The 16,664-nt window shown below is 38.3% G+C and overlaps 1 long non-coding RNA gene across 2 annotated transcripts in view; it reads right to left on the bottom strand.

Moving 5' to 3' along the window:
- The window catches only part of LOC106782063 (uncharacterized), a 48,531-nt gene that overhangs the window by 16,709 nt on the left and 15,158 nt on the right, over nt 1–16,664 (bottom strand). The window contains exon 2 of one of the 2 annotated variants that reach the window (XR_002808841.2): nt 6,735–6,868. This is a non-coding gene — a long non-coding RNA (uncharacterized lncRNA). Of the gene's footprint in view, nt 1–6,709; nt 6,869–16,664 lie in introns of both variants that reach the window. The other variant, XR_011422718.1, reaches the window with a different exon arrangement.

Genomic DNA, 16,664 nt, shown 5'->3' on the forward strand with positions numbered 1-16,664 from the left:
TATAGATATATCTCACTAGTTAAGTGATAATGTGAAGGAAGAGATCTGAGCTAGTCTGGATTAACCAACCATGAGAAACTGATGAAGATTTTCCCATTTTGTTACATATTTAAAAATAGATTTTTCACACAAAAATATCTGGTTGGTTGATTGTTTCAAATGATGTGTGTAAATTTAGTTCCTCTTGATTATGATGTGATTGGTGGAACCTTTAAGAAATTCGAATGATTTGAATCTTATCAGAAGGAAAAACACTAAACAGAATAACTGAATATTTGGGGAAACAGTTTAGTTTATTCCGAAAAAACACTAAAGTGAGATCTCTCGATACCTAGCAAAAGAACTTTGACCCATAATCAGGAGATTTTACTAATAATTCTAGTTCTGCTACAAATGTTCATGAACAAATCACGTCAGCTCCCTCGACAGTTTGTTCTTGAAAACAAGGGGAAGAGAGTTGTACTTTATGGTCTCAAGCTCTTTAATTCTGCCCTGTCTAAACTTAGATGAAATTTTCAAGATATCTGCGTATAGAGAGGCAGGATGATGCCTCTCTCTAAACTTCATGACTTTAGCGTAGTTTCTCAAACTTTTCATTAATTCTGTGATACATAAGAAATATAAAAGATATAAGGAATTAAACAGTAGTTATATTAATATTTAAACTGCCAGGTAAGGATGGGGGCTTGAATACACACATATCATTTTAGTTCCTCCTGAACTCCCACTTGAGCTACACACGGAGGAATTTTTAATAGAGGGCATAAAATTGAGAATATGACTGTCTCCCCAAACTGAACAGCGAGACCCTACCTACAAATCACACATAGCAGACGCTTCCTAGTTGATCTCATCTTTTTACATCCAAGCTTAGTTTATATTTTGTTTCACACGCCAAGGGAAATCCACAGCAACAGCATTTTCGAAGTTGAAAAACAGATGCATGAGTGAGAATTGACTTAGTAAACCTGAGAAAGCCAGATCCTAAACCCATACTGGGAAAAGACGAGAACCAATTGGATTTACACCACACAATCCTGAAAAGCCTCAAAATTGGTGGCATCAGGGATGCAGGGGAGAGAAGAAGCAGGGGTTAACCTAAAGAGGACCGATTGAAGGCTTAAGAGGATTGGTAAGAAGCCTTCAGATCCAGAGGCCCCCCATTACCACCACGGCAGAACTGTGAACATTTGTTCTCTGGAGATGATAACACCAAGTGTCCGAACTGGAGAAAACCAGGCACAACTGATTGAGAGTGTGGATACTGTACCTGAAAGAAGAGATTGATTAAATAAATGTATGTATTAATTGCTGAACCCCCCTAGCTGTTTTCTCCCACTCAGCTCCCCAAATACAAGCAGCCAAGCCTTCCTCTGCAGGCAGGAGAGTGAAAGAAACATGTCTGGGGAATTTGATGAGTGAAGGAGCAAAACCTAAAGATATTGCATCATAGGTTTCCCACAGAAGGTCCAGCCACATCACTTGACATGGAAGCCCCCTTTCCCACTGTACAGTGAAGCTTCACCCACACGCTCAGAACTTCCAGTCAGCTTGTCCCCTCTCACCTTTAAACATGAGCAGATAACCAAAGACTACAGATACTCAAGGAGAGTGTCTAACGTAAAACCTAGAAACTAAATAAACAAATGAAAAAATACATCTTGAAGGAAATGGTAGCCATGCAGAGTAAAGATAATTTCAAGAAAACGATCATTATTATCCTCTGAGAGTTAGGAGAAGATGTTGTGTCCATGAAATAAGAATAGAAATCTATAAAAAGCAACATTAAGAGAAAACAAAAAATCTCATGGGAATTTAAAATATGATAAAAGAAATGAAAACTCAACAGCAGTGCAAGATAAAGTTGAAGAATTGTCCCAGAAAGTAGACCAAAAAAAAAAATAAAAACAAAATGAGAGAGAGAGAGATTGAGAAAAATAAAGAACCAGGGGTGGAATTCCAAAATCTGAATAAAAGAAGTAGCAGTAAGAGAGGAAATGGAAGGGAGCAAATTAGCAGCAAGGTGATTCAAAAACATTTCTCAGAACTGAGAGACATGAGCTTTCTCAATTGAAAAGGCCCAGTGAATTCTCAGCACAAAGGATTGAAAGAGATTCACGTTAAGGAACAACACTGGAAGCTAGAAGACAGCGGAGAAATGCTCTCAAAATTCTGAAGGAAATGATTTCTAAGCTAGAATTTTGTATTCAGCCAAACTATTAATCAAGTGTCAAGGCAAGACATTTTCAGATTCAAAACATTTATCTCTCAAAAATAATTCCTTGGAAAATTGTGGAATGAGATGTTCCACCGAAATGAATGAGTAAATGAAGAAAGAGCAAGACATAGGATATAAAACACAGGCTACACAACTCAGGGGGAAGAGGCAGGGACTCCCCGGGATGACGGTGCAGGGAGTTCCCAGGATGACAACTGTACATGAAGCTTAAAGTCCAGATTGGAGCAATGTGACTCAGAGGCATGTGTGTCATTGACTTTCTGACCTAAAAATGGCTGGGTGAGCCTGGCCCTGTGCTTATCTGTACTTGGCTTTCTCGGGTCCTGTGCAGAGGAAGTGCCACCTCTTCTCTTCCTGCTTGGGTCAGCTAAGGACTCTCGTTTCTTCCAGATATATGTTCTCCTTGGACCTGTTCCTGAGAGCTGGAGGTTAGCCAAGGTGCGATCAGAAGCAGCAAATACAGACCATGTTCCTGCCTGATGTCCAGTACCTGGTCCATGCTATGCCCTGCCAAATGTCCCAGTTGTGGTGAGCCCAGTGTTTCTCAGAACTCACTCACGGCCTGGCCTGCTGCCTCCCCAAAGGGCTTTGGTAAACTCTCCGTGAGGATAAAGCTAGACTATGACCCAGAATCATACTGTAAGCATCCTTCTGTAAATTCTTCTTTTTTATTTTTATTTTTGCTGAGGAAGATTCACCCTGAGCTAACATCTGTTGCCAATCTTCCTCTTTTTTTTCTCTTGAGGAAGATTAGCCCTGAGCCAACACCCATGCCAGTCTTCCTCTATTTTATACATAGGTCTCCACCACAGGATGGCTGATGAGTGGTGTAGGTCTGCACTCGGGATCTGAACATGTGAACCTGGGCAGCCAAAGTGGAGTGCACCAAACCCAACCACTAGGCCATGGGGCTCGCCCTGTAAATTATTCTTTTCCATTTAACATTATTTTTGTGAAATTTACCCATGTTGATACGATAGCTCTAGTTCATTTATTTTCACAGCCATACAGTATGCTGTTGCTTGACTAGACTACAATTTATTAGTCTGTTCCTTTGTTGTTTGGACTTTTAGGTTGTTTACTTTTTTGTTATTACAAATGATGCTTCTATGAATATTTTTGCCCATCTCCCTGTGAACATGCAAAAGAGTTTCTTTGGTATTTACTTAGAGAGGGATTGCTGGATTATGGTGTTTGTGTATAACTTAATGGATATTTCCAAAATTGTCTAAGTAATTTTTACCAGTTTTTACTCCCACCAGCAATGTATAGAAGTTTCTGGTACTCTACATTCTCACTAATACTTGGTTTTATCAGACTTTTTAAAGTTTGCTAATTAAATGTGTGTAAAATGTTTTCTCATGATTTTCCTTTTCGTTTATATGTGACTGTGAGGCTGAACATCTTTTCACGTTTATTGACCATTCAGGATGCCTGTTCTATGACTTGCCTGTTCATATCTTTTGCATATTTTTCTATTTGAGTATTCATCTTTTTTCCTAGATTTGAGGAAGTAATTTATATATTCTGAATAATAATTTTTTGTTGATTACAGGTGTTGTAAATATCTTTACCCAGAGTGTGGCCTGCCTCGTCACTTTTATTGTAGTATCTTGTTTTTGGTAAACTTAAAAAAATTGAAGGAGAATAGATACAAATAGAGTACACAAATCTTAAAGGTACAGTTCAATAAATTTTTACAAATAAATATACCTATATAAATATATTATGTGTCTTTTGACACATTTTAAAAATGTGGCTTAATTAACAAATCTCTTCCTTTATGGTTTGTGATTTGTTTAAGAAATCTTTCACTATCCCAATGTCATAAACACATTCCCTTATTTTTCTTCTAAACAATTTGTAGTTTTATTTTTTTATATTTCATGGGCCTGGAATTGTTGTTTTGTGTAGAGTTTGAAGTAATGATCCAGTTTTTTTTATATGGATAACCATTTGTTCAAGCACTATTGATTGGCCATTGTTACCATCTACTCTACGTATCCATCACTTTCATGCATCAAGATTCCATATGTGTGTGGGTCTAATTTCTAGGCACCCCATTGTGTTCCAGAGTCTCTGTCTAGCTATGCATCAATATCTACTATCTTAATTGCTGTAACTTTATCATAAAATTTAATATTGGGGGGCAGTTAAGTGCGCACATTCTGCTCGGGCGGCCCGGGGTTCACCGGTTCAGATCCCAGGTGCGGACATGGCACCACTTGGCACGCCATGCTGTGGTAGCCATCCCACGTATAAAGTAGAGGAAGATGAACATGGATGTTACCTCAGGGCCAGCCTTCCTCGCAAAAAGAGGAGGATTGGCAGCAGTTAGCTCAGGGCTAACTTTCCTAAAAAGAAAAAAAAAAATTTAATATTGGGTAGAGCAAAAATTGCTCCATGTTTTGTATCATAAGCTCCCAGTTGGGTACCGAGGCAGGAAAGCACTCCAAATGATTCTGCAAACTCAGATTGGTGAGGGAGAAATTGTACCAGGCTTGTGGTCCACAGGGTCTAGCCTCAGTTTTGCTTTATCTGGGTATGTGGCTTTGGGCAGGTCACACTTCTGTCTTGGTCTCAGCTTTTTCATCTTAAAACATGTAAATTTGACTCCATAAGTTCCCTTCCAACTCAGAAAATCCTGACTCCATCATACCTGTTTTGCCATATTTCCAACAACCTACCCTGTGTGCCCAGGAAGCAGCAGTATGTTGTAGAATTCACCACTGGAAAAGGAATGTCTCCAACCCCTGACTTTTTTTATTCTTGTGTTTGAGGCCTAAATTGGCTTGTCAATTTGTTTTCCTTTTAAAGTCTTCTCAGATTTTGTCAACTATCTAAGCTCAGAAGAGGGACAATAATGATTGATTTCTCTTAAGTGTCTCATCTATTTTGTTCATACTTTCTAAAACAACTTGGTTTACATAAAGATTTCAGTTGGTCTCATTGGGACTGTAAAAATCCCTCTTCCTCTTTCAGAATGGATTATTTTGAGTAGCGATGTAAACGACAATCAGCGTCTAGTTTTGTCGTGGTCAGTTTGAACTAGAACCGCTGGAAGAACTGTCCCTGCCCTTATAAAGCAAATTCCTTCTAGAGTGACATGCTCTAACTAGCGTGCTTTATTTTAAGAACTATATTCATTCATTTACATTTATGAAATAAATACTTAGGAGGGTGGGTATAACTATTCAAAGGACTGAAGACTTAACATTTCTAAAATGAGGATTTGCTATGGACAGCCTTTAAAATATTATTTATGGGAAAATATTATGTATGGCAAGACAGATATGAGTCAGGATTTTCTGAGTTGGAAGGGATCTAGTGGAGCCAGTCAAATCTGCATGTTTAAGATGAGAAAGCTAAGGTCCAGACAGAAGAGAAACTTTTTCTGGAAGTTACTGGAAGAAGAGGACCCCTTCTGCCCCCGAAAACTCTTCTAGGTGAATTGAGATTTATCTATACGCTTTTCTCATATTGCTAAATTGAAATATTGTACAAATATTCATGGGCAGGTCCAGGTTTTATGGAGTCTATAGTAATTCAGTTGGGTGGGGCTTTTTTTTTTAAAGAAGCACACAGAATCACAAATATAAAATTAAATATAAAAGGGACTGTTTATTTAGAATAGAAAAAAATCACAACAAATTACTGAAGATTTAGAGATTCCAGTCCCTTTCCTCTGAGATCTCTTTAGGCAGTTTACCAGTGACATACACACAGTAGTTCCCCCCTTATCCATGGTTTCACTTTCCCCTGTTTCAGTTACCCTCGGTCAACCATGGTCTGGAAGCACATAATTCTCCTTCTGACTATTGTCAGAAGGTCAATAGTAGCCTAACGCTACGTCACAATGCCTATGTCATTCACCTCACTTCATCTCGTTGCATAGGCATTGTATCAGCTCACATCATCAAAAGAAGGATGAGTACAGCACAATAAGATATTTTGAGAAAGACTATATTTACATAACTTGTATTATAGTTTATTGTTATAATTGTTCTATTTTATTATTATTTATTGTTATTAATCTCTCACTGTGCCTAATTTATAAATTAAACCTTATCACAGGTATGCATGTATAGGAAAAAACATAGTCTATGTAGGGTTCAGTATCATCTGCAGTTTCAGGCAGCTCCTCGGGGTCCTGGAATGTACCCCCTGTGGATAAGAGGAGACTATTGTATTGATGTTTCCAAGCACAGTCTGCCTTCCCTTCCCCACGGAGAACACTCTGTAGCTCCCAGCAACAATCAGCATTTGTGGCTTCATCAGCTTCATGGGAAATCCACTTCTGCACACATCATGCACATTATTTCACTAATTGTAAGAAGCAATATAATACAGAAAATAAAGGCACCTATATTTAATTTTCATGTCATAACAAAAGACTAAAAGCATGTTTGCTATCATGTATAGTGGAATGCATGGACTTTAGCTAAAAATAAAGATAAGGAAAAATAATACCTTTTATTCATTGTCTGTTACATACCAGACTTTCCCTTGTTTTTCGACGAGGAAACAGAGGCTCATAGAAGTAAGGAGAAGCAGCTATTTGCATTCTATCGCTCCAGCCTCCCACCAACAGTTCCAAAAATGACTCTGTTCAATTGCTCTGTAGAGGGCCTAATGCAGAAGATGCAAAATGACAAATGAGGCCATTCCCCGGGTGGTGGAGCTCAGAAGCACAGAACGTTTCCCCAAAGATACCAGACTCACATCCCTTTGAAACCTTTTTTAACAAAAATAACAAAGCACACAGCTGGTCGGAAGTAGAGTTTGGGTTACTTCCCAACATTTTAGTTTTAAACCCATTACATAACTGCAGCCTACTATGTACCAGCGCACACTGATGCCAATATATTTCCTCTTAGCTTGTGATTTTCTTCTTTTTATGAGTTAGTAGAATATAGTAACATATTCAGAACTTAGGATTTCTAGGATATAGGATATTGAATTTACCTGGACAAGCCACTTCAATACCCACTTTAAATACCTGTGTGATGAAAAATACTTAATTTTAAAAGATTGTATCTTATACACCTGGTAAATATGTTAAGTGCGCCAGAGCATGTAGTCTGAGAGTTGAGAGAACTAGTCTTGGTCCTGCCCTTGCTAGTAACTACTTTTCTGCAACATGATGATTTCTCTTCTTCAGATGCAGGCTACAAAATTCTTAACCTCTTTCAATGTAGGGTCCTCGGTGATGAAAGAAAGTGTTAGAAACTGTTTGTGATTTAGAAAACTTTTTTATAGAGGACTGATATATCAAAATGTTTATCCCAGCATTATCCATAGCGGTGGCAAGAGTTGGAAGTAACCTAGGGAACCACACCAGGAGAATGGATAAGTAATTTGTGGTGCATGATTACCACGGGATATTACTTAACTACTACAAGCACCAAATTATGACCCAGAATCATACTGTAAGCATCCTTCTGTAAATTCCTCTTTTGCATTTAAAATTATTTTTGTGAACTTTATCCATGTTGATACATTTAGCTCTAGTTCATTTATTTTCACAGCCATACAGTATTCCATTACTTGACTATACAATAACTTATTATGTTCTTTTGTTGTTTGGACTTTTAGGTTGTTGCCTTTTTTCTTATTACAAACAATGCTTCTCTGGATATTTTTGTACATCTCCCTGCAGTGCAAATAGATCTAAAAAATTAGTATATAGTGAAAAAAACAGGAACAATCACTTCTATAGAATAATACCAGTTACATAGATTATAAACATTTATTTTTAACACAAAATAGTGTACATTTTACAAAGATAAGTGAATATTCAAATACATATATTAAAGACATCAGGTGCCACAGATGGGGCTGGTATTGAGCATTGAGATGAAGGAACAAAGGGTGTGGTGGTGGAAAGAAGAGCCTTGCATGAACCAATGGTTCTAAGGTGCTTGAAAAGACGTGATTAACTGAATCCTGTTAATTCACACAAATTTCTGAAATAGTCACTGCTCAAGAAAGACTATGGGCTTGTAAGAGTCAACTCCAAAAATACTGACTGAGAGTAGTATGAAATATAGATTTAAACCAACAAATATAGGAAGTATAAAGCTTCTCATGTAAATTCAAAATTACGGATAAAGTAAGGGAGAGGTGAATTTAAGGAAGAATTCAGTACTTATATATTAGAATCAGGTCCTCAGTTCACATGTGTGAATTGTGGGTGGAATTTGGGTCTTGAAGAATTTACAGGAAATCCATACGCGATAATAATGAAAGGTTAAATGTTCTCAGCATTGGACACTCACCAGCTTCATTGTTTCTGTCGTCTTTCCTTCTTGCAGCCTGATTGTTTTGGCTCTACTTTCTCTAGCTTGCTTCTATAGCCAGTACTGGGCTTCCTCTTCCTTTGGCTGCTGTCTTGGCATGCACATTGTTGATATTTCTTTTAAACAAGTAAATAGTTCTTGCTTTGGCCACACACAATGTAAACTCTCTCTTTCTCTCTCACTCGCTCTCTCTCATGTGTAGACATGCACACATAGACACACATACACACAGCTACTCCTAAAACATTGGATAAGGCCAACCCTACAATTAGTGGCTTAGAAGTGAAATTTAATACAAGGGTAAAAGAGGTAGTATAAATATGACGAGTGAACAAAAATGTTCCAGAGAATTCCAAGAAGTTATTTGTTCCATAAAGAAAGAGATGACTGGGACCAAAACTTTTTCTTATCCTTTATCATATTCTCCATCATATTCTTCATTCCCATAGCCTAAATCTAAGTATTTAAATTATATTGCTAGATATGATAGGTTTAATATTTTACCTAGAAAAACACTTCTGATGATCATAAATCTCATTACCAGGTGGAGATTGAGTTTTAAGCCTCCCACAACTTTTTCTGTGACAGCGAATTAATGATTTCTCTCCTTTGACTGTGGTTTTTTGCCTTGGTATTTAAAGGCTTTGTAGGGTAAGCAAATTTCAACATAGAGATTCAAGATAATGTTTGTTGCTTAGAATGGAAAGAATTTGAAATCTAACGTTGCTATTTTACTGACCTGTTATTAACAGGGAATGAGGAGGTTTAGGTTAATGGACTTCCCAGATACCTTAAGTTTTTATTTTTAGTTTTATTATTATTATTATTTATTTATTCATTTTTGGTGAGGAAGATTGTCCTTGAGCCAACATCTGTTGCCAATCTTCCTCTTTTTGCTTGAGGAAGATTGTCCCTGAGCTACTATCTGTGCCAATCATTCTCTAATTTGTATGTGGGTCACTGCCACAGCATGGCTTGATGAGTGGTGTAGGTCCATACCTGGGATCCGAACCCATGAACCCGGGCCCCTGAAGTGGAGTGTGCAAACTTAACCAGTACACCATTGGTCTGGCCCGGCCCCTTAAGTTTTTATTTTCAAAGGCCAATGCTATGATATTAGTAGTATTAGTATCATTACTTTGGAAGAAAATATTTTACACTGAATTTTTCGCTTCTTGGCTTTATTGCACAGAATATGTTGGTTATCTATTCTACATTTGTTAATGGCCGTTGTCATGAATAGTGAAAAGCAGTTCTGATGCTGGCTGGATGGCGGTGGTAGGTGTGGCAGCATGGTGTGGTGGTGAAGGGAATGGGCCCAGGAGCTAGATTGCCTGGGTTGAATTCTGATTCTACCAATAATGAATTGTATGGCCTTGGGCAAGTTATTTAATTCCTTTGAACTTTACAGAGTTATTATAAGGATTAAATGAGGTAATATGTGTAGAACGCTTAGAATAGTGCCTGTCACATAATAAGCACTATTTCTATGTTTGTTAAATAAAAATAAATACACTTCAGCAAGTGTTATTGAGGTGTATGTAAATGACGTTGGACTGCTGTGGTTCTCATTTTAAGTTATATCGGCGTTTTACACTTCTTCTGCCTCCTGTCTTTCTGTTGGCTGCCAGTTGAGTCCATTTCTAGTACCTCTCCTCCCTCCCTTATTAAGTAGATGTTCTGATTTGTGGTGGCCTAGGAAATGAGGCTATTGGCTTCTTAGAGTTATGTCTAAAATTAAGTTGAATAGTTTGAAGATCCTTCTTATGAATCACGCATATGATCTTTAGTTCTTGGATGAGAAGATATCTATCTAAGCTGCTCAGAAATGGTCCTTTTCTCTCCTCTTCCAATCGTCAATTATGTTCTGAATAATTGAGTTTAATTGCTAAATGTTCTGTAGTTAACAGGGTTTATCATACTATCTTTTATTCTGTAAATATATTCTGCATTGAGTATTACAGTTCTTTACTCTTTCCTCCCCATTTATACAAATAAGTACATGAAATAGCAATCATTCTGGGATAACGTAGAATTTGTTGGGCTAAGGGGAAGAGGAATGGAGATATATCACGGTAGATGATGGCTTGACAATCTCCTCTGGGCTCAGCTCTTTATTGCTAACTGCAGAGAACTACCATACCTCTCTGCTTCATTCTGGACTAGCAACTTTCTTAAAAGTTTTTTTTTTAACCTAACCAGTGTCTTTCCTAGATGAAAGTAGGTGCATAATACCAATTATGATGCATGAAATGAGGCAAAGCTGTTGAAAACTCATGTAAGCCATCATTAGATTAACTCTCCTCCACTCCCTTCCACTCTCTGCCCTAAAAATACCCAACAACCAAAAAACAAACACACCATTCTTTCGGAATTATTCTTCTTGGCTTTGTAGTGAGTGGAAAAAGTGAACTTAAAAGCAATCTTGAAGGTAGCCAAGAAGACCTTAATTTAAGGCATGATCATAAAATTTGAGAGTTGGAAGGGTCCATAAAGATTGTTTAGTTAAATTTCTGAATTTTCGGATAAGGAAACTGAGACCTGGAAAATTTAAGTGACCTGCTAAAAATCACATAACCAGAACTTGACACTTTAAATGCTAGTGAGCCTATAATTTTTTTTGCTATGATATTTACTATGGGCCTGAGATACATTGTGAGGTGTACCAGTTTGGTTTATCTCAGTTGCAAGTGTTTAAAAAAACAAAAACAACAACAACAACAAAACCTAGCCTAAACTGGTTTAAGGAAAAGGAGAAAATTATTGGCTCATGTGATTAAGAAGTCTAGGGGAAAGTTCAGCTTCAGGCATCCCATGATCCAGCAGCTCAAACAATGTCAACAGAACCCATTTTATCCATCATGGATCTGCTTCACTCTGTTATTCTCAAACAGTTTCTTTCTTTAATTGAAAAATGGTGGCAGCACCAGATTCTATCCTCTCAGATTCAAGTTCAGTAGAAAAGACCCAGGGGTGCCAGAAGTAGACTGTTATCACCTTATTTGCTCTGATTAGGACTATGTGCCATCTACCAAGCAATCACAGAGGCCAGGTGAAATGTGATATATTGATTTAGGCTTGGGTCACATACAGTGAGAATCAGTACACAACTGATTTGAAAAAAGTCAATACATACATGTCATTTATTATTTTCTAATAAACTGTTATATAGTTGGCCCCTATATCCGGGAGTTCTGCAAGCGCAGATTCAACTAACTGCAGATTCAACTAACTGTGTAGCACTACTTTGTTTCTGATCCATGGTTGGTTGAATCTGCGGATGCGGAACCCACAGATAAGGAAGGTCGGCCAACCAAGGGACTTGAGCATCCATGGATTTTGGTATGAGGCATCAGGGCTAGGGGGCAGGCGAGCTTGAAACCAATGTCCTGCAGAAAGATACTGAGAGTCAACTGTATAGCACTTACTCTGCTAGGTGGTTCTAAGAACTTTACAAATATTAGCCCATTAGTCATCTTAACAACCCAATGAGATAGATACTAATATTATCTTCATTTTAGAGGTGAGAAAACCAGATTACAGAGAGGTTTAGTAATGTGCCCAAGGTCGTACAGCTTGTAACCTGCAGAGGAGCCACAATTCCAACTGAGGAAATCTCATTCCTCAATATCTGCTTCTCCCTTGGGTGCACCAAGTAATTTAACGTCTCTTTATGTAGTATAGCCATCTCCTCAGCTACAATACTTTACAAATCCGAGACTATGATTTTTCTTTCTTCTGGTCATGAGGAGGCTGATTAACAGAAAGGGTAACTGGTTTTTAAGAGGTGGACTGTCAGGGCCTGAGGTTAGGGGCGGATCCTGCTCAGGGTAGGTAACATCTAGTTCTCAGTGGCCCCGGCTTCCTTTTCAAAGAGTCTTTTGGGTTCCTGTAGAATGTGTTCATACGCACACTACATTTGCTAATTCTGGGAACTGCGAAGATTTGCCAATAAGCTTCTTGGAGATGGATATCTTCTTAAATGTCAAATGAAACATTGAGCTGTTAAATTGTGCTGTTTAAAATGTCAGGAAAAACCATTATTTTTGTAGACAGAGCTTCCGTGTGGTCTGATTTCAAGTCTGTGAAATAACTCCTGTCTTTGAGAAGAGTCCATCTTTTCTTATTTTAAAATGTTGCTGTCGTTTTGTCCAGAGAAGAGTGGCCTAAGAGGCCGTTCTGGCCTCTGAGCCCAACCTAACACCGGGAAAGAGTTCAATTCCTCCCAGGCGTTTCCACCCTATACTAGTCTAGTCTTCCCAGAAACTCCATGGACAGCTCACCCTGTCGTCACCTCTTCGCACCCTCTTCCTCTCTCCTCCCCCAATAGCAGAGCTCTGGGTGATGTTTCCTCCAGGAACCATTTCGGTTACGTTGTTTCAAATCGCTTTTCTGCAGAAAATGGCAGGGACTAGCAGAGCAGAATTTATTCCTCAAGAGAATATTATGGTTGAGGGATTTAGAGTGGAGCAGCCTGCAGGCAAGTACCAAATAAGGACCAGGCCCAGGGGAGAGTTAAAACCTTGAAGCTTTGGGTCTGTTTCTCCACATCTGTGATTTTCATCTAGGTATTGTCACGTGATTAGGAGCCTGAATTAAATCACCATAAAGTACTCTAAAGTTCAAGTGGTATGTGTGGACATGGGCAAGAGGGAGGCCTACTCAGTCCCCTTGCTGAGAGGGAATGGAAGAGGAGGGGCCAGTGCTGCCTCTATGGCCTGTGAACCTCCAGCCTTATAAAGCACTCTGTTCGTACAGTCAGCCCTTCCTCTGCTTGCTTCCTCTCTCATCATGACCCAGCTTGATCATCTCAAAATTGTTGGGTTGTAAGAGTTGACTCCCAGTCCGTCTCTGTATCTGAAATTATATGGTAAGGCCTACCATATAATTTACGAGAAACACAATTAATTTAGGGGGAAGGAGGGGCTAACTATGACTTTGTAGTGTAGGAGACTGCCATCTTGTGTCTTACCAAGACTCAGTCTGAGTGTATTATTTTACATGTTCTATATGGTCACATTTATAAAGCACTTTGAATAGGGTGAGCAATACGGCATAGAGTCCAAAGCGCTGAACTGTGTGTCAAAAGGCCCAGTTTTTAGGCTCAACTCTAGAACCATCTAGCTGGGTGATGCTGAACAAATCAAGATCTTTCTGATCCTTTTATTCTCTCATAAAAGGAAGAATAAACTGGGTAATTTTTAAGATCTGCTTCCTACTTGAAGAATCGAATCTGTGCCTATGAAACTAGATTTTAAAAAAATATTAACAATTATTTTCTATCTCTGTAATCTTGGAAATTTAAATGAATATTTGTCCCTGTTTAACAGATAAGAAAACTGAGACCCAAAGAGATTTATAGCCCATTTAACATCAAACCCCGAGTCCTTCAGAGCACTGCTGTTCCCTTGTGTGATGCTTTGTCTGTGAGTCACTGACCTACATCATACAGGCCATGCTGGCTCTTCCACTCTGGGAGCAACACAGTAAAGTCAGTGGGTATGAAGAGCTTGGTTCCCAGATCGCTCAGCTGGGAGATGATATTTAGAATGATGGCTTAAAAACAATTCTGACCATGCAAAGCATTAGTCAGCTTGGGAAAAACTTTATGGCTTGGGAGGCTCTTCTCAGGGAGGGAGAAGTAACAGTATATTCTATTCATCCCAGGAGGACCATTTGCCATAAGTCAGTCAGGGAGGAATTTGTTTTGGACCCACACAGAGAAAAGGGAAGCAGAGAGGGAAAGCAGGCCGGACAGGAAGTTAGAAGACTTCATTTCTAGTCTAACTCTGCCAAATACTTGTGCAGGATGGAGTGCATATCCTTTCTGACCTTAACTTCTTTATCTCTAGGGTGGGAGGATAGAACTAGATGATCTCAACTTTTCTAAGCTCTGACATCGACTTCGCCTGTGTCACAGCAGTGATTCAGAGGCTTCTCCTTAATTTTCAAAACAAATCCTAAAGGATCAGAAGGCTGTCTCTCTCCATGGTCTTGCTCTGCCCTGGCCCTGTGTTCTCTTTAGCTAATGAACACCTTCCTCTAAGTCACCTCATCATGACCTGATTCCTAGTATTAAGAGTGGCACATGTTCCCCTCTCTCCTGTGGTGGGCTGTTGGCAAACAGGTTCCAAGTCATTCATTTTAGGGTCTCCTACAGCACACAGTGAATGCTGCCTTGCCTTTTGTTTAGTAGAATTGCATATCCAGGAAATTGCATGTCTATTATTGCTCAATATTTCAAGTATTACTGTTCCTCAAATTTTGAATGCTAAGTATTTAACAATTTCTTGTGTAACTTTTGTGGTGTGCTACTGATATGCAAATATAAAACTTCTTCACTTAAGAGTATGATTATTAGTTAACAACTATTATTATTTTTCATTAAGGGAACAACATATGATTGTATGTGCATGTGATTTTATATATACATGTTCATTTCCCCCGTGCCAGTATCTATTTTATTGGCCTAAAGAAATGAACAATTTTTATATTTGTTTTTAATTTTTATGTTGAAGCTCTCGTTGCAACTATCTCCTAGTTCTTCCTACTATTTGCTTATTATGAAGCCCTTATGGAGAGCTTTAAAGCTAAAAACGTCCTTTAATGTCATCTGTGATCCAACTCCTTATTCTACAGTTGAGAAAAATGAGGCCCAGAGAGGTTAACGTGTCATGGCTGGTCCTGATGAGTCTTGCTTCCCAGCCCAATGATTGTTTCCCTGCACAGCACAGTAATATATATAGACATGGGACACAACATGCATGTATGTTTATATAACTATACACAGGGAAATATTTATGTTTTGCTTACATTCTGTTGCAGAAAGGTAGAGAAATTCAGGTATAAATTTCCCTCTTGAATATTTCAGAAGTGTGCCTCTTTATGAATATTATTCATTGGCTGAGGAAAATATTGCTAGGTAAGTAGAAGATCTGTATCCTGTTTCTTTAGAAGCTTAGTTCACGCTGTGCCAAGGGGACAGAGTACAAGTGCTGGTTAATAATTTATAGTATGCATTCATCTCCATTCCTCTTTGACTAAAATATTAATTCTCCATTGATCATCATTATTTGCTTTTTGCTCAGGCAATGTACAATGTGCAGAGAGTTTGATGAAAGGGTTGTTTCCTAGACTCATCGTGGCCCCCTGTGCTCTGCCAGTAATTTACTGACTTTATTTACTTGTGGTAATGAGCACACCATGTAGAGGATGCCAGCTGCTGGGATTGTCTTGGGTGCCTTTTTTCTAGGGCAAGACAATGTAAAAAGCACAGCTGTTTTTCTAATTTAATATTTGCAGCATGTGCCTGCATTTTTATTACATTTTTAGTGGAACAATGCAGGTGAATATAGAATACAAAGAATCTCAGCCTGATTTCTATTAATAAAGTGAATTTGTTAAAAAATATCTTGAGAAGTGTTTGGAGGGTTTGTGTGTTTGTATTCTAAAAAATAACAGGCTCTGGAAGATGAGACGTAGAAGATCTGGTTTAGTGACTTAGAAATTGTATAATTTGTATAATTTTGTATATATAGATACATTTTACATATGCATATGTTTTTTTGTGTGTGTAATTTGTATAATTTTTCTTAAATTATAATCTGAGAGAGAAGAAATTTAGTGTGTAAGCCATCCTTTATATATATGTTAAAGGAGAGAAACTTTTTGTATTTTAAGAAAGTCAATCAGCAAATCATTCTTTGTTTACTGTGAAATGCAGTCTTGAATTCTCATTTGTCTGAGAGTATCGATATTTCCAAAATGTGGACATTTAGACTAAATTAAGGAGGAACTAGCACTTTGTCTGCTTCCTCATTTGGCTCCTTGCTCATTTCCTTTCTGTCCCTGGTTCCATGATGGGGATTTGAGTACATCACTGTTCTGACCTCGAGACCCCACGAGTTAGCTCCTTTCACCCCATCTCTTCCTGACTTTCATCTCTGCCTTCCTCTTTTTTTACAAAATAGAAACATTTCTGCTTTTATCTTCTCTCACTACCTCTTTAACTCTTCTGTTAATTTAAATGAACTCAAAAATTGCAAGAGCTCTTGGCACCCCCAAGTTTCTGGGCTGAGCTGCATGCCCATTACATACTCATAGTTTCTCATAAATCGCAAGCCAAT

Source organism: Equus caballus, chromosome 1 (genome assembly GCF_041296265.1).
Source record: "Equus caballus isolate H_3958 breed thoroughbred chromosome 1, TB-T2T, whole genome shotgun sequence".
In the NCBI taxonomy this organism is placed as follows: domain Eukaryota; kingdom Metazoa; phylum Chordata; class Mammalia; order Perissodactyla; family Equidae; genus Equus; species Equus caballus.